Consider the following 19370-nt stretch of genomic DNA (forward strand, 5'->3'; position numbering starts at 1 on the left):
ACAGACAAAAGACTCAGACCCCAAAAATTCCCTCCCTGACTTTGAAAAATCCGGTTTCCTGATTGGTCCCCTGGTCAGGTGTTTGGTTCTCTTTGTTAACCCTTTACAGGTGAAAGAAACATATATTCGAGTGAATGAATGAAGACTCGGCACACCACTTCTGAAAGGTTGCCGACCCTGGTATAACATAAGTAAGGAAATTTAAAAAAATTCAATGCGCCTGGGATTAATTAAAATGTGGGTCTCTTCTCCAGGTTTTTTGGAATTTTTTGTTTGTTTGTTTTCTTGTTTGAGCCCAGATGGCTTGTTTTCAGGGATTGCCTGAATGACTTAGAATCTGTCTTGAATTTCTGGATTGTTTTTGGTGTACATCCTCTCTCAGTATATCCACCTCATGGAATAAAATGATTGTTACTGAGATTTCTTCCTGAATCAGCAAGTTTCTCCCCCATTTTTCTAATTTTTATGGGTATGCATGTGGAATTTTTTTAATTACAGTGGAGAATATGAAAACATGTTGAACTCTTGACTTTCAGAGTGACTCAAACAGATGGCTTCTCACACACTGCCTGGTTGCAAAAATACCCCTCCAAACCCTATTTGTACAGTACTTTGCCATGAAGACAAATTTAAAGAGAATGAAAGATACAGTGTGTGTGTGTGTGTATATATATATATATAGTGTATATATAATAAAAAATTACTTGCAGTAATTTTTTTGTTTTCCACTGCCATAACTGCAGATAACTGAGATACAATAATCAGGGAACTCCATGATCACGAGGTTATTTTTAAATGATATGTACATAAAAAATATTAAAAATAACAGCAGTATAGTTTATGCTTTAGCAAAACTAGCTACACGGAATCTGTACTGAAAAAAATACAGCATTGTATGGTGATCATCATCTTACTTTATCAAGCAACAATCATATAATTAGTATCTAATAAGTCAATATTTGTTACTACTAGAGTTTGGCATAATTTCATTGTCTTCACAGTACATTAACCTTCTAGTGTAATAGTAGCAAATTTCCCATGGTTTATGTTTTTTATAACTGATTATTTGTACGGTTTTCTCAAATGTAAAAAAAACAACCCCAAAACAAACACCCAATATTATTTTTTGTAGAGAGAAAAATAATTCTTGAATATCCTGCATATAAATTACCTACTTGCTTAATTACCACAATATTAGATTATAGCTTTGACAACCAAATATATGCACTGCTTGTACAAGTAATGGATTTCAGAAACGAGGAGATATGGAGCTGACATCATCTTACTAAACACACAGGTTCCTCTTCCATTACAACATTAAATACATTAACTTGAACTCTTATTCTAAAATTGCTTTCCATAGAACATTAATTTCTATGTGCCCTCAAGTACTTCTATTAATTGCCTCTTGTCAGAATATACATTTTGTAGGGGTACATCATAGAATACTAAAGATACAAGATGCAAAATTCAGATTTGATATGTTTAAAATGTGAGAATTCATTCCATTCTTATTAATCCTTATATCAGCGATATCTGAATAATGAAAATGCAACAGAAAACCGGTAAAAGTTGATGATATAATCATTTTTTCTTCTTTGCACAGGTACACGTACACAACCTACATAATATGTAAAGCTAAGTAAACAGAATTAATTTCTACTGTATTTTTGTATCTACGGTATTGACAAATCCTCTATTTGTGCATATTCTTGACAAAAATTCAATATTTTTGTCAAGCCTGCAGTAAATGTTTTACATAAATCTGCATTGAAATAAAACATGTAGGCTTTCATGTGTGTAATGAAACTATAACACATTGTACACAGTCCAATTAGATTTATAAATTCACAAACCCATTTTTTATTTATGAATAATTCTGATCTATAATTGGCATAATACAGTATTTAGTTTCTTCTGTACACTAGTACTTTGTAACACCATTTTTTACATATCCTGACATTGAACAATCTGCACTTTAAGTGGAGGGGCAAGATTGATGAAAAGGTCATGAAGCCTCTGTAAGTAAACTGGGTTAGTTCACTGTTGACTTAAAGCATGTTCAAATGGACTGGAGAAATAACAGAATAATGTCAGGTGATTATTTTTTCTATTAATATGTCTATCTGTAGTTTTATAAATATCCTTAGTGAGTTTCCTAGGAAACTCAGCTGACAGTTTGACATGTTTAAATTTTATATCATGCAAGCTGTGAATATAGAAGTGCCAGGTTTCAGACCTGCATAGATAGGAACTATCAATAGGTATTATTTCTTCTAAAAAAGCATGGTAATTTGAGCAACTGTAGTGGCCAGGCAAATATTTTTGAAAAAAGGATTAATAAATACTTAGGTAACAGTAGGCAGTCATACATCAAAATCCCTTTCTAACCAGGTGAATTATCAAAGGAAAACATTTAGCTAATTATTCCATATGGATAATCCTAAAATAAACAAAATAAAAGGAAATTCTTAGTCATAAGAATAAAATAAAAAATGAAAGCCATACTATGTTTGTGCAAGTGTATTTTGATACTTATTAGAATCGAAAGACTAAGATAAACTGCAAAGAGATTCAATAAACTGCATTTACTGTGTACCTTTGACTTTTTTACTTGCACTCTACCCAATACATCTTCCAGGGTCTTGTCCTAACTTTCCAAACCCCTAGCTTCAAACAGCTGCAATTTAGAACAGGAAATTAACACCGAACCCAACGTTTTCTTCACTCCTCAAAATTATAATACTCTGAAGCCCAGGAAGAGCAATATTCAATTCTGCACCTGCAACAAGTTAAAGTCTGTTTTCCTGAGATCCTCTAAAACTAGAAATGGGAATTTTATACCACTGAAAAAGAGCGTTTCCTCAGATATTCTCTGGTGATAGCTACTGAAAGAGAGAACTAATAATTCCATAGCCTTTGGAATTTCTGGGCCTCCAGATCTTCAGAACTGAATTGCCTCTATTTATTGAAGTCTACAGAAGTAAAGGAGGATCACAAATCTGTCATCAGTCCAAGTAATGCAGCTGGAGAGCAGTAACTGTTTATACTTTTGATAGGTCACTGAAGGCTTTGTTAAGAGAGAGAGGAGAGTCATCTAACTGCGGGACTCACATTCAGCCCTCTTATAGAGGGCAATTAATCCTGTATACATGCCACAGGCAGACATTTTAGAATGAGATTACCTATCTTAATTACCTATAGAACTGAAACTGAGTTCTCTTGGGTAGCTGCTATGAGAGAAGATTCTGGTGATGGTAAAACTTTATTATAAAATGTCTGTTTGATCAGAGTGTGGCTGTCCGTGCCCTTTACACCTGCTACTCTCTTAAAGACACAAGGCTAGAGTGTGTTGGTTTGGGGAATGCCCTAGTTTCTTTAATCCCACAAGTTCCCACTGATGGGCTTCAAGCAAACTTTCACTGCGCTCCACTTTGTTTCCCAATAATCAAAGTGGAGTTTGGCAAAATATTTGATTGGTGATGTACTAATCATTAAAAAAACCCACTTTATAGATGATTTGCTGATGGGTTTCCATGAACAGAGATGGCCTAATATTTAAACAGATAAGATTTTTTGTTTTGTGTTTAAGTGTTGCTAATACATAGTTTTAAAATTTTCCTTGTGCTCTTGGAGCATTCCAGTCCATCCTCAATAGGGTTGTGCAGTGGTTTCCCATGCAGGAAAGGGGATCAATAAAACAATGAACAGACTTTCAAATTGGGCAGAGGCAGTAAAACAGCATCTGTTTTTAATCCATTCTGGAGCCTGCAGCACTTATTGTAGCTAAAAAGGAATATAGTTTTACAGTTCCAACTGTTTAAGCAACCACAGAAGAAAATAACTAATAGAGACATAGATAATGTTACTAAATTTTGCATTTATTTCTACAATATTTAAAACATAGTTATTGATAATTACACATTCGTGTTTCTACTATATTGTCTAAGAGTTCTTTTGGGAATAAACACATTTCTAGTACTTCATTTTTGTACTCTAGAAGTATAAAATATCTATTTCACTACATACTCATACACACACACACACACACACGAGACTGAGAAGGTGGTTGCAAGTGAGCACAATACCTTAGCAAAGGGAGAGAAAATCCGGACTTTTAAAAAGGCAAATGTCTTTTGGAAAGCTTTGAATGTATACAATGAATTTTAAGAGCAGATGAGACATCCTGTAGAGGGCAGCATTTATTAAACCACATACCCTTCTGTAGCTGGGCAGACCCTCACTGCAGGAGTTTCATACTGTAACCTCCACAGGAAAAAAAAGTGCAAAATGTATAGTAAACTAAACCAGATTTTAATACAGAATGCTTGGGTTTAATTTAATAGCCCTTAACTTATCAGAAGTGCACAATTTAAAATGGTCTATTATTCTCCCATTGATATGCTGGTGTAATAGACTCATTCTCCCACCGTGGTAACTAGCAAATGGACATAGCCTCCCTATAGGAAAACAGTGGGATTTGTCCAGAGGGACAGGCAATTTTCTAATCTCATTCATTAACCCTTTTACTTCAGAGCATCTTGCTAGCTCTCCTCTTTGGGGAATACTTTGTTGAAGAGTTTTACATGACTGGAAAACAGCAAGGGTAATCCTCCAATAAGAAGGCGTTACAGGGCTCTGGAATTACTGCTGAGAAGGCTCTGACTCTCCCGATTTTGTATTTGTGCTTTATTTATAGTACACTGGACTGTTGTAGGTGCCACAGTGGTACAGTCTTATCCGATTGTAAGGCTGTATAGATCTGCATCAGAACCTTGAATTGGACCTGGTAGTGAACAGCAACACAGGATAGAGTTTAAGAACAGTGGTGTAGGTTGCAGATAGGTTCTCTTTATTTCATCCCACTTAGCATTGGGCTACTGAGCTATGTACCTACTTGGAGCTTCTTCACGAACTTTTTGTCTCACCTCAGAGAGAGTGAGTTACAATAGTACAGCTTGAAGGTGATAAAATGTATGGATTTCTGCTACCAAATTATCAACCACAAGGGATGCATGGGGAGTTATGCATCACCGTGCATGGGGGCTGGAACTAGGGGTGCTGGAGGTGCTGCTGCACCCCCTGGCTTGAAGTGGTTTCCATCATATACAGGGGTTTGCAGTTTGGTTCAATGGCTCTCAGCCCCTCCCCACTATATAGATTGTTCCAGCACCCCTGTCCATGTGTATCAAGGGAAGAACAGATTTCTTAAATGCCTCACAAAGAAATCCCTTGATGATGAAACCTCTCTCGACTCTGGTAGCTATGACACTGCACAGTCCTAACTAGCACATGAAAATACATCGTCTCTGTCATCTTATAAGTATCAATCCCCACCTCCTGAAGCAAGTAGGGCTGAATTAAAAGAGTAAAAAGTTAAACCAATCTCGTCATGCTTTTCCACCATTAATGAACTAAACCTCGCAATAATCCTGTGAGGTACAGACATATTATTTAACATCTCTTAACAGAGAAGAAATCAGATTCAGCGAGGTTAAAAGCAGTGGTATATTATTATTGAATAGGGCCCATATGTAACCTAATCCAAGGGCCCCACCCCACAACAAATCAAAGGGCAGATGGTACTCAGAAATAGGCTTGATGAAGATAAAGAAAAATACCCAAAAACATGGGCAACTCCTATTACACAGGGTTTTGTTTTTTGTTATAAACATTACTAGGCATTCAGTTTAACCCCTCTTATTACTTGCAAAATTGCCTTTTCCCAGCAACATACTCCAAGCCATCTATGCAAAAAGGCCTCACAGCTTTTGGCCAAACCATTAACCGAAGCAAAGACATGAAAGCAATACATTCAAGCACAATCAATGTTTTAGATACGTTTTTAGTAACTTTGTTCCATTTAATAACAATGGTTTGGGTTTTTTTAACTTGAAAGAACATACACACACACACACAGATCAAACAGTGTAATTTCTCCATCCATTTGCCCTCTCTTGACTCCCTAAATCTGTTATGCAGCATTTCCTGTTGATGGCAGTGTGAATTTTGGGAAAAGCCTCGTTTCCTCCTAATTTAGCTAACTAACCACTTTTTAGCCTAACAGATGTTTTTGCTTTGTGAACCAATGAGAGGTCTTTGGGGATCATCATTAACCCTCTTAACATAAACAATGCCTAAAATTTAAACCTGGAAAACTGCCATTTACACAGGGATTAGGAGGCTCTGGCAGAATTGAGACTAAGATCTGTATCCCATTCCTCTACAGTACAGAACTACACTGAAAACCTTATTCATCTGCTGACCTAACATGCATGATCTCAGAGAACAGGGAGGGAAAAGGGTGAAGAGCAAAAAGAGAAAGGAGAGAGAAAGATCATTTCTGCTAAACCAGGTGATAACAAATTCATTCCTAAAGGTCAAAATGATGGAGCTGTTCAAAACACAAACTAAGACAGAAACAAAACTATTACCTGATGTTGCTTAGACTTGTTCATACAGTATCGATTCCCATTTAAATGACACCAGTGCAATCTTATTGATTTCAGTGGGGTTACTTGTGATTTATACTGGCAGAGAGGAGATTCAGGCCCATAATCTGGTATTTCCATATGACAAACACAGAGACCTGATAACTATCATAACTATCTCCTGTGAAATACAAAGGCTACATACAGAACATTCTGCAATAATAGCCATTCTCAGTAGAGGGTCAAAAGATAATAAATCAAAATAGTAAGATCATGTTACATATCTAGAGTGCTTTGCAAACTTAAACTGATATATGATATACAGGGATCACTTCATCCACACTGTTGGAATGAAACAACTGTTTAACACTATACAGAAACATTGCCAAACAGCTTAGGTCAGGAAGTGAAGAATACCATAAGTGTACAGGGATTTAGATAGGCAGAATGTAATTACTCAATTAAAATTTGGCTGCAGTGTCTTTCATATGTCTGAACAAATAATCAAGACCTTGGTTCTATGTCCCACCCCTGCAGTTTGCTTCTTCCAAAAAGAACTTTGACACTTACGTTCTTGGAAGCCAAACTAAGGATGAAAGTCTTATTAACATTTGGCATTGTCAGATTCATCTGATTTATAAGCATCAATTACATAGCAGAAACACTCTTCAGCCCACTCTTGTTTGGGAATGCAAAAAGTTGCTGGAAGGAGGTGAAAAGTAAGGAAAACTTCTCTCTGTGGGATGTTACAAGCCCAGCTTACACTTTTCTTTTGAAAGCTTATCATGGTATCTTGGTACCTATGTCTGAGAGAAGCAAACTGAAAACTTTTACTATCCTGTCAGGTAATTTTAAGGCAGGAGTTTTGCCCATATGGGAAAGGTTAAAAGATTATTTTAAATTTCCAGAGAGTAGGAACAGAGAAAGTGTGAAATTAATTCTCCCAGTGTGTAAGAAGAAATAGGAAACTTGAATGGCAGACTTAAACAAGCCATCGGAGAGGTGGCAGCGAACAACAATTCTATTCTCTGAGCTGTAACAGTGGCCATTTCCCTTCTGCACTGTGTAAACATGGATCAGTGGCCCTTTCCTTGGCCCACCTCCAATGCTCTGCTCCCATAGTCTGTCTATTTTTATTCTCAGTTGTTTTGTACAGAGGGATATTTGTGTACACTCCACCAGCAACCCTTTCCCATACAGGCATACTATATGGTTTAGCAACAAGGAGAACTTTTCCTGGGGATGTGGGTGAAGTCGACCCAAAAGGAGAATGCTCCTTCGGGCTCTCTAAGGACACTGAAACCACTCACTGATACTCATTTACAAAGATGAGAAAACATCCCCCCAAAGATGATCAAAGGCTCAAAACTTAAAGAAAGGGGAAATGTCTGGAACTGACATCCTTCATCCCAAAGTATTCTACAGCATTTAACCAGACTACACAAAGGAATCACTTCACCCCCCACTGAAGTACAGCCATCCCTCTTTGGGGAAGTAAAGGAGGAGCACATCAACCCTGCTCAACAGTTTATAATGTCGGCCAGAATTTAACTGAACACCTCCTCCCCCATCCCAGATCGCACAGACCATCTCCCTCCCACCCCCAATCACAACATCCCTTTGCAACTATAGCAATTACTTACCTGAAAAAGTAATATGAGAAAAATATTTCAAGCAGTCTCAGCTGTCATTTAAGGTAGTTTAGCAGCTGGAAAGAAGGACAATGGCCAGCACCATGAGGCACCGATCTAACAGTGGAGATGCAAACATTAGGAGTGACCACTAAGTGCCACAAAATGGTCTTTACATTTCCAAATAAACAGGTTGAAAAATACTCATTGTTCAGTAATCGTTTAATCTTGCCCATTTTAGAACAGGATATATTTAACCACTGCATGTATTTAAGCAGTCAGTCATGACATGCACAGCATTGCTGAGCGATTATTCCGTACCTTAGGTAGTTAGTGTAAGGCAAGAAACCTGGCAACCAAGTAGCTTCCATTACCTGAGAAACACAAAGCCTGCAGTTTTGTGCCTACTGTAAGCAGAATACAGTGACCATGCCCTATTTGCTCTTAATGGTTCTAATTCTTGTTAAAATAACTAAAACCACAGTAGGACTATAAAATCTAGTATCAGAGGGATAGCCGTGTTAGTCTGGATCTGTAAAAGCAGCAAAGAGTCCTGTGGCACCTTATAGACTAACAGACGTATTGGAGCATGAGCTTTCGTGGGTGAATTCCCACTTCATCGGTTGCATCCAGAGAAGTGGGAATTCACCCACGAAAGCTCATGCTCCAATACGTCTGTTAGTCTATAAGGTGCCAGAGGACTCTTTGCTGCTTTTATAAAATCTAGTGCTCACTATTAGCATCACAATCGTACCTCACATGCTTCTTATCCTGGGCTGTGATACCAGTACTAATAAACGGTACTAGGGTGGTAGAGGAACACACAGGACAGGTTTACACTACCACTTAAGGTTAATCTAACTTATGTCACTCACGGATGTGAAAAAGACACCCCCCTGAGCAATGCAAGCTACAGCAACCTAAGCGCTGTCCACACTGGCGCTATGTCGGCGGGAGATGCTCTCCACCTCTCTCGGAGGTGGAGTAATTATGCCAACAGGAAAGGACTCTCCTTTTGCCAGATGTGCTACAGTGGTGCAACTGTGCAGATGTAGTGCTTCTAGTGTAGACCTATCCTCGATGAGTGTTTTTTTGTCTCCCTCACCACTCCCTTTCTGCCCCTTCTCACTGATCCCTCTGGAGGGAAAGTTAGCAATATCCTCCATGGCATCGGTTATTAAAACAGCAATATAATTATGTTAGGTGGGGAGTAGTTATGTAACAGTTAGATTCCCATCTGCTTTCCTTTTTAAAAAAAAATTGACATTTTGTTTTTATTAGCTTTTAAAATCAATCACTTTTTCCCATCCCTAGTTATCAGCTCCTATTTTGCAGGCCAAAGCCACTAGTTTAGGGAAAGTTAGAGGAACATCAGCTAGTTTACACACTAAGGTGCACACCTAGTCTGAGATGACGGGTACCCCTCAGCTGGGAACAGGGTATCCCCCACCCTGCAGGAATAATGCTGCTAGTCCCACTGAGGCTTGTGGTAACTGTCTGTCTACTGGAGCCAATACAGAGTGGCAGGGAAGCTGTGAAAGAGAGGGGCCAGGAAAACACGTACCATTATGGCGCTGTAGCTGCAATGAGCTATTCATAAGTGAACCCCTGTGCCCACGTGGAGCTGCTTGTGCTCAACTCATTGCAGGATCAGGACCTACATTAGCAACTTTCAGCGCTCAGCAACTTGACAGGCTCAAGAATGTGTTTCATGGTGCTACCATGATAAAAGCTGCAGCTTTCAATATTACAAAGCACTACTGCAGTGCAGCAAAGCTCTTTTTGTTAGAACGTTTTAGAAGATGTTGCTCCATTGGCAGGGAGATGTTGTGAGTTGCTTAGTTTCTACAAAATGTCACAAGTGCCATCGCTACAAGGATGGAGTTCTGCTGAACTGATCTCTGATGTAAGGCTATTAAAGCTGTTTTCTAACTCCACTGAAGCCAATTATAAGTACTCTCTCTGAAACACTCATTCTGTACTGTACAACTTCTGGAGCTCCAGCAAACAGTCTCAGAGAAGAAATTTTAACTTTCTATTCTGCCTTTCTTCTTAAAATGTTTTTATATCTACACCGTGTGGGAAAAAATTTAGATTTACGTGAAAAGCGTTGGGCAGTGCTGCATACAAATTTACAAGTATGGTATAAATGTCAAAAATCCAAAGCTGCACATTTAAATAGAGACTTTTTTTTTTTTTTTTTTATTTAAAAGAGAAGGACAGATTTAAAATCCTAAACATCCACATATATATATATATATATATATATATATATATATATATATATATAATTGTCCATGTCACTCCAACCTTGACAACCACGACAGCAAAATTCCTAGCAACCTGCTTTTGCAGGGGAAGTTTGTACCATTTCATGGCTCTGTTTCTATGGAATATTCTGAGAAGTAGTGTATCTGGTACCTACATGAAGAGTGAGACCTAGTCTATACTTAAAAGTTAGATCAGCATAGCTATGGTGCTCAGCTATGTGAATTTTTTACAAGTACGGTATGCCGCGTGCCACAGCTATGCCAACCAAAACCCCACTGTAGATGTGGCTAGGTTGATGGAAGAATGCTGCCGCTGACCTACCTATTGCTGTTGCCAACCTACCTATCAAAGCGCGGGGACTCTGGAGAGCCACAGCAATGGAAAAATCCCTTCCATCACTGCAGAAAGTACAGCCACAAGCACTACACCTTCAAAAGGTGCTGTAGCTGTGCCACTGTGGCACTCATTGTGTGGACATGGCCCGAGAATCACGGTTGTGATACTCTCTAAGGACCTGATTTTGATTTCATGGAAGTCAATACGAGCCTGATTCTGTTTACATGAAAGTGTCTTGACACTGGTCTGGCAGATAAAGGGCATTAAAGTGGGTGCAAATTTAATTTATGCCCCTTTAAAGCACTCTCATAATGCCAGAGTGGTGTAAAGGGGCCTTAGTGCAAATGAGAATCAGACCCTGAGACTTTTTCATTTATTTAAATGATAGTGAGATCAGGCTCTAATAGCCTAATTCTGCAACATAGTGAGCACCCCTAATCCCACTTAGAGGAGGGCATTCAACAACTTGCAGAAGGTGCTCAGCATCTGGCATTATCAGGCCTCATACTGGTAAAGAGAACATCATTTGGAGCCTGAACTTCTGTCTTATGTGTAGAAATGTCATATGGAATTATTGTACCAGTGACCTTCCTCAAGAAGGAATCATTAACCCACGTATTAGTACAGTGTCCAAGCTAACAAAACTATAATTTGGTTTCAATAATGCAGTGCATTACAGTTTAGTGCAAACAGAGCAGTGGATCAGCTAGCAACTAAACAGTTTAATAATTAGAAATAGTAAAAAAATTAACCAAGAGTGATTTTTCACTAATAGCTAGAGGTTAATTTTCTAGTTTTGGTTTTCTGCTTTCAAACAAATGAGACTTTTGAACCCAAACATTGTCGCACCAAAATCTGCCAGTGTCTATTTTAGTCTAAATAGGCAGACAGCATTTCCTACTATCATTGTTTAATCCTGTAATCCCTTTAGATTGTTAGTAATAATCTTAAATGGATTACAAATAATTCCATTCAAACACCATCCTAGACGTATCTCCTCAATGAATGTACATCAGACATCAGGCTACAGAGCATCCAAAGATCATACTTTATTTTAAAAAAATAATAATTTTGCTTTGCAAAAGTGCACACTTGACAAAAGCTTAAAATTAATCTAGAAGAGTACATTTTAAATCATGTGCTCACATAGTAATTGTGATGACTTTTTGGCAACAGAGATCATTCTTTAATTAGGAAAGGGTAACTATTCTGTTCAATATTTTCCACATTTTACAACATGTTCTGTTCTACAAGGCCTCAGTGTAATTATTTTTGTATTATTTGAACACAGTCATATTCAAAACAAACAAACAAAATAAACTGTTTAAAACAATGTATTTTAAAATTAGTTTCAGTATTTATTTTATTATTTATTATGAATGTAACCAGTACAAATCCGGGGGGGAGGGAGAGAGGAGGGAGAGAGAGAGAAGGAATAGCTTCTGGATCTGCAAGTACAAAGGAGGGTAGGAGGTGAGTATGATATGTAAGAAATAAATATATTTTCTCACTAGATTCAACTGCACAAGTGCAGGAAAAGCAGCAGTGTGTGTGTGAGTAAGGAAGAGAACCACTGAAGCAGCAGTTTTCTCTTCTTTGGAGGTGGCTAGCAAAAAAGGGAATTAATTAATTAAACAATATCTATAACTGAGTATTATTCAACAGAAATAATATGTACTAAATAATAAACTAAATATTGACATTTAAAAATCACGTTTTAATCTAATACAGGATTTATGTCTTTCATCTGGACTGTCTGCCTTCATTACAAATATCACAGTCACTTGTGACACTCATTAGCACAACATATACTGCAGACCAACAACAACAAAAAAAAAAAATATATCAGAGGCCAGGAAAAAAAGGACATTCCAAACTGGTTTGGATGTATTCTTCATTCTCCCCAAGGGGGGGGAGGGATAGCTCATTGGTTTGAGCACTGGCCTGCTAAACCCAGGCTTGTGAGCTCAATCCTTGAGGGGGCCATTTGGGGATTGGTCATGCTGCAGGGGGCTGGACTAGATGATCTTCTGAGGTCCCTTCCAACTCTAATAATCTATGATTCTATGAGAGTTGAGTATCAGGCCTGTCTCTCATTACAAGCACTGCAAATGCCCTCTGCTATTGCAGGATCTCAATACAGGTTGTGGTAGTTGCAAACACCTGCAACCGGTAGCAACTGGAAAGGATTTATAGTTGGAATACATTCAAAGCAGTTTAAAGGACTTTTAATAAAGTATATTTTTAAAAATTGCTGTTGTGAGGCTGCAGTTCTTTAAAACTGGGATCATCATCATCATAATCCACAATACGATTTATTTTGCTAGAAGAATGCTACAGATAAGAGATAATGATAAATAAATGCAGAAATAAATGTAGATTGCTTGTATAAAGAGCAATGAGATATTCCACTTATGTGAGACTTCTGAACTTTCCTCAGATTGTTCTCCCGCGACACCCGCCCCCTCTCACACTCTATCCAGAAATAACCAGTACATGGCTAAAGAATCTATGAGATACCCACTAAAACCATGATTCTATAAAAAGCCTTGCTCATGAACTTAACTTTAAGCATGTAAGTAGCTACACTGGACTCAATAGGACTTCTGAACTCATTGGGGCTACTCACATGTTTAAAATTAAGCACATGGCTAAGTCACGGCTGAGACTGGGGCCTCAATGAATGTCTTTTATTGCAGAGCTTGAATCTGCTATTTGCATGTTACAGCATAATTTCCAAAGGCTGAATAAAGAGTCTGGGACCACAGTGGGCCCAAGTCCAGCAACATGTGACACTACGCTGAGCACTTCATTTACAGAAGACCCGTTTTATTCTGAGACATGACCATGCTGGTGTGATAATTATCTTGTTATTAAAGGTGACCTGTAAATAGATTTTTTTTAAAAATCCAACTGCTTTGGATTTGGACACTCGGGTCCCCAAGGAATTGGTGTAAGAGATGTATTCAGCATCCCTAAGAAGTGTCTGTAACTGCCATTGCAGTTTGCCAACCACCAGCCTATGTGACTCCTCAACATGCAGTGAGTCAAACTAAATATACTAAACACTCTATAAGTACATTAAACATGAATATTTAAAAATCACTCAAGAAAGTGGAACAAAACACAATCTGCCTCACACTCACAGGTCAGCTCCTGTTTCTATTGTTGTGGATATGACGCAACAGGCACAGTGCGTTCTGGAGAGTCATATGGAGGGCACATTGTGTTTTGATAGCAAAACTCCAGGCTGCTCAAGGGAACTGAATTACACAGTTAGATGACCCTCAGCTGAGAATGCCCTGCCTCAAGTCCCAACAAATGTATATATATCTAGAGCAGTGTTAGGCAACCTATGGCATGCATGCTGAAGGCAGCACACCAGGTGATTTTCAGTGGCACTCACACTGCCTGGGTCCTGGCCATTGGTCCAGGGGGCTCTGCATTTTAATTTAATTTCAAATGAAGCTTCTTAAGCATTTAAAAAACCTTATTTACTTTACATACAACAATAGTTTAGTTATATATTATAGACATAGAAAGAGACCTTCTAAAAAGGTTAAAATGTATTACTGGCACACAAAACCTTAAATTAGAGTGAATAAATGAAGACTCGGGACACCACTTCTGAAAGGCTGACGACCTCTGATCTAGAGGATATCAGAATAAATGCATCAGTTGATCTCAGCTGCCATACTCATGAGTAGGATAATAGCTTATCTGTAAGGTAAACAGACCACAAATGGTATGATCTTTTATAAAGCAAGACCACACACTGAATTACACCTAAACGCAGATGGAAAAATGAACTTAAGCTCAAAGCACAAGCGCAAAACACTAATGCCAACTGTGCTCCGCTGCCACACTAGTACTATCAGATAGATTCTGTAATGCATGTGGAATTTCTTATCAAATCTAATTCTTTCCTGGGGCTCTCCCCCTCTAATTTTCTTCCTTTAAAGCAACTACCAAATCATAATAATTAGGCCTCTGATATGTACTGTTTAAGAACAATTCAAAACAATGAGTAAAGTCCACAGGAAATGAAAACGACTATGGGAGCTTGTTCCTTTATAACTATTTATGACATACACAACACACATGCACTCCTAAGAGCTACATTATGTACCTTTTAAAACTAGTTTTTAAATGCTATTGATGTAGTTTTTGAACTGGCAATTCCAAAGTTTATGGTCTCTCTCTGTGAATGGCAGGAGGAACTGCATTTGCAGAAGGCAAAGATGTCAGTTGGAGGACCAGTTGGTTGATTATAGGGGCTTTTCATGTACAATGCTCCAGAAAACAAACTTTTACATATAGATAATACCACTAGAAGTTTGGTAATGAGTAGGTTAAATCAGTACAATTAACCAGTATGAAAAAATGGAACATTTCTCACCAGTAATCTCCTTTCTGCTAGCAGTGTCTTGCACAATTCTTGATGTCTGGAGCCTAGGCTGCTCTCCTCACCTTGAAGCTCAGGGAGGTGAATCAGACTTTTGGAGCCACATGGTCTGGCCACATCCCCTTAGCTCCTCCTTGCTTCCAGATGAGTTATTCAGCTATTATAAGCTGTGAAACTTGCAGAACATCATTAATAACAAATATTCCAGAGATGATAAAATAACTATGGATATTAGACCAAGGAAGATGGTCATATGGTAACAATTCCACTTAATATCTGACCCTTGATTCAAGATCCATCCAGGTAGAATTGCGGCAAATGCTGCTAGGAGAAAATAAATTATCGATAAGAAATTTTCCATTCTGCTGCTCAACATCTCCCACAATTATGACACCTAGGAAGAAGTGAGCAATGAACAAATGTAGATAAAAGAACAGAAAAATGAAAATGGTATCCCTCCCATCTATAATATTTGCTCAAAGAGCAAAATCATTTTCAGGCCATCATCTGCAGCAGAGGACAGGAAATCCATCTTGTAATGCTTGATAAAGGTGGTAGCATTTGCCCAGCTGGCTGCCTCACAAGTTTTCATGTGGATCCATTAGCTCTTTCTGCCCACAAGGTTGCCAAGGATTACACGGGGTGTGCCCTGATCACTTCTGGAACTAGAATTCCTGATGCCTTGCATGTTCTCACAATGCATAGTCTAATCCACACAGCAACAGAAGACTGGGAAGCTCTATCCTTAGCATTTTGGATTAAAGGATACAAACAGGGCAGCTGATCTCTTTGAGATAATTTTCAGAGCCCTTCTGATTGCTAAGTTGTGCCACCTCTCCTCGGTGGGATGCTCTGGCCTTGGACAGAATGTAGAACCACCTCTCAGGAAGCATGGAAAGAAGAGTTCACCTACGGGATAAATGATTCCAGAGTTCTGAGCATCACCTTATCCTCGTGGAACACGCAGTCAGGTTCCTGCCTACAGAGGGCCATCAGCTCTGAGACTTGCCTGTGGACATGTTGGCTATCAGAAAGCAAGTTTTGATGGACAAATAAAATACTGACACTGACATCAATGATTTGAAGGCATTTTTTGTCGGGGCTCTCAATACAAGGGGCAAGTCCTACATGGGAAAAAGAGGTCTAATTGCTGGCTTGGCTAAATGGATCACCCTTAGGAATCTAGGTACTTGGGAGTTCTCTGCCAAGGAATCTGCAGATCCTGAAAATATTATGTTACTAAGGGCAGACACCTGAGTGCAATGATGTAGGGCTGGAGACCTTTGTTGAAGCCTTCTTGGAGAAAATCCAAGATAGCCAGAATTTCTGGATTCTAGGGTTTGCTTTGTGTTCCTGGCATCACCTGCAAAACCTGGTCCAGATAAAGGAGTATGTGTTCAAGATCAATATTGTTCTACAAGAAAGAAGTGTTTTTATGACATTTGAGGACATGCCCAATGATACTAGTGCTTCCTTTTCACTAGCCAAGCTGATAAATGCAGCCGATTCCTGTCCGGGTGAAACAGAGGACCTTGTGAGAAGATGTCGTGTCTCTTTGGGAGGTGTAATGACAGCCCAATTTCAGCTCTACCAGGTCCAAAAATCAGGGTCTCCGTGATCAATGTGTGGTTACCAATATTACTGTTGCCGGTTTTCATTTTATTTTCTGGACCATCTTCTCTAATAATGGGAAGTTGGAAACTCAGAGGAGGCACTGTGGCCATCTGTGTGATAGGGCATCAGTCCCCATGGATCTAGGGTCCACTTCTCTGGTGAAGTACTTTAGTGTCTTCGGGGTCATATGGTTTGCAAATAGGTCAGTTGAGGGCAGGATGATTAACTCGAAGACTTCCTGATTCAAGTAGCACTCGGAGTTATTCATCTTGTGGCTGATAAATCAGTCTGCCTTCTTGTTCAGATCTCCCTTTAGATGAGCTGCCCTGATGGAGAGGAAAAACAGCTCCACCCACTGCATGATTTCCCTTGCTTTGGCATATAACACTGGGCTTCTTGTTGACTCTGCGCTGTTCACATATGCTACTCTGGTTACGCAGTCTGACTGAATCAGGACCTGGTTCCCTCTCTAGGCTGGAGGGAACCTTTATAGCACCAACTTGACTGCTCTTAATTCTAGGAGGTTTATGCTGTGGGTCCTTTCCACCAGGGTTCAGATGCTTTGAGCTTTTTGGGATCCCAGGTGTGCTTCCCAGCCCTCCAGACTGGCTTCGGTTGTGAAGATGAGGGGACCTGGAAGGCATATAGTCATGCCCTTACGGACACTTACCTGGAGTGACCACCATTTTAAGGAGTTCATTATCTGTGCTGGAACCCTCACTTGATCCTTCATGAGTTCCAGGGAGAGGTCCCATACTATTAAGAAGAAGCCTTGAAGGAGCCTGATATGTGTGATTGCTCCCATGGAATGGTCCATGATATTCGGGGGCCTAGCAGTTGAAGGTTCAATGCAATAATGGGCAGTTCCAAAACAACATGAGGAGGTCTTGAATCTTCTGGAACCTCTGTTGAGATAGACATATGCTTGCAATCCAAGTGTCTATGTCCATTCCCAAGTGAGGTATTTGGGTGGAGGGAACCAACGAGCTTTTCTTGATGTTGATAATGAAGCCATGCGTCTGCATGAGATTCAAGGTCAGGGAGGTAGCTCTGTGTGCCACTGCTGGAGATGGAATTCTGATTAAGATGTCATCCAGGAAGGGGAACAATTGGCTCTCCTGTGACCTGAGTCTGGCTATCATTACCACCAACATCTTTGTAAAGACCTGGGGGCACAGGATAAGACAAATGGGAGCACCCAATACTGATAATGCTTCCTATCATAGACAAATCTTAGGAACGTGATGGAATGGTCAGATTGGGATGCAGAGGTATATGCATCTGCGAGATCCACTGAAGTCAGTAAATGCCCCTGGGACAGCGATGCCACTACAAAGATTAGGATCTCCATCTGGAACTTCACTTTCTTTATCCACTTGTTGAGCCTTTTGAGATATAGGATGGGTTGGATTCTCCTTTACACTTCTGAACAATAAAGAAAATGGAGTATAACACTGAGAATCTTTCTTCGGAGGGAACATTTTCTATTACTTTCATATCCAGGAGGTGCAAAATCTCATTCTGGATTAGATTCCTGCTTTACAGAGTCATTCAAGATGGGGGACTGGACGAAAAATAGATGGGGTGGAGCCTTTAACTCATGGGTGTATCCCAGAGTCACTGTCTCTTTGACCCACTTTTGCAGCTAAGCTCGCTGAGGGCCTGAAGTCCTCTTGCAAGATCTTTCTGAACCCTCACCTGCTGGATCCCATTCCACCAGGGAGGGGAAAAGCTTCCAGAATGCTCCGGGCCAAACTTGCAAGGAGGAGGGTGCTTATGAACCCTGTTTCTTTTCTAGGGCACTCAGGACCCATTTTAGGACTGAGGGAGGATTTATGACCAGCGGGTAAGGGATCTCACATGCCTGTCTGATTCCTAGCCCTGGGATCTAAGAGAGTGAAGGACAGAAGGCTGGATGCCATCTGCCAAGTCTGAGAGGGCAGTCTCGCAGTGCACCCATTTGGATTTCATTCGGTGTTTTTTAGGCTTCTCTGCCATGCATGGAAGGTGCAAAGAGCTGGCAGGGAGGCACTGCAGCTGAGGCTTCTCCAACGCTGGGTAAAAAACTTGGGTGTGTAGGGGGGAAGGGGCAGGGCTAGAGAGTCCAGGAGGGAGATCACTGCTCACCACTGCCTCAAATTTTGACAAAATAAAGCCACCTGTAGGCAGACGAGAAGGCGGGAACTGTAAAACCACTGTCTGCATGCTATCACGGAGGCACAGAAACTGGAAGCAACAAGAAGCGAAGGGGGCATGGCCAGACCATATGGCTCCAGGACTCTGATCCACCTCCATGAGCTGCAGAGAGGAGAGCAGCCCAGACCTCAAGAATTGTGGGAGATGCTGGGTGCAGAAATGAATAAAACATGTCAATGTGACATAATGCTTGCAAGATGTAATTCATTAATTACAGTGGCAGTGTAAATGGCAGTGAATTTTTCTGGAAGGCTCAGTGCATCATGTGTGACCACTTCTGTTAATATGAAAGCATGACCATGTTCATAAAATAATTTATAACATAATGCACAATCTAAAATTGCTAAATAATTCTATGTGGAATGTCATAAGACTGCAACACTTTCATAGTCAATAATCTCATAGTACTATTTTAAAACTATATTTGATTCAGGGAAATTAAGGCAACAGTGAATGTTACTGTAGGAAATAAAATACATGTCCAAT

General features: G+C 39.6%; 1 protein-coding gene across 4 annotated transcripts in view; it reads right to left on the reverse strand.

The window, feature by feature from the left end:
- GNAL (G protein subunit alpha L) overlaps positions 1–19370 on the reverse strand; it is a 349295-nt gene that overhangs the window by 28690 nt on the left and 301235 nt on the right. The window contains exon 1 of one of the 4 annotated variants that reach the window (XM_075062931.1): positions 15069–15219. The exons of the other annotated variants lie outside the window; for them this stretch is intronic. The gene's annotated coding sequence lies outside the window, so the exon portion shown is untranslated. Of the gene's footprint in view, positions 1–15068; positions 15220–19370 lie in introns of those variants that run through there. 4 annotated transcript variants of the gene reach the window in all.

Source organism: Chelonoidis abingdonii, chromosome 2 (genome assembly GCF_003597395.2).
Source record: "Chelonoidis abingdonii isolate Lonesome George chromosome 2, CheloAbing_2.0, whole genome shotgun sequence".
Taxonomy (NCBI): domain Eukaryota; kingdom Metazoa; phylum Chordata; order Testudines; family Testudinidae; genus Chelonoidis; species Chelonoidis abingdonii.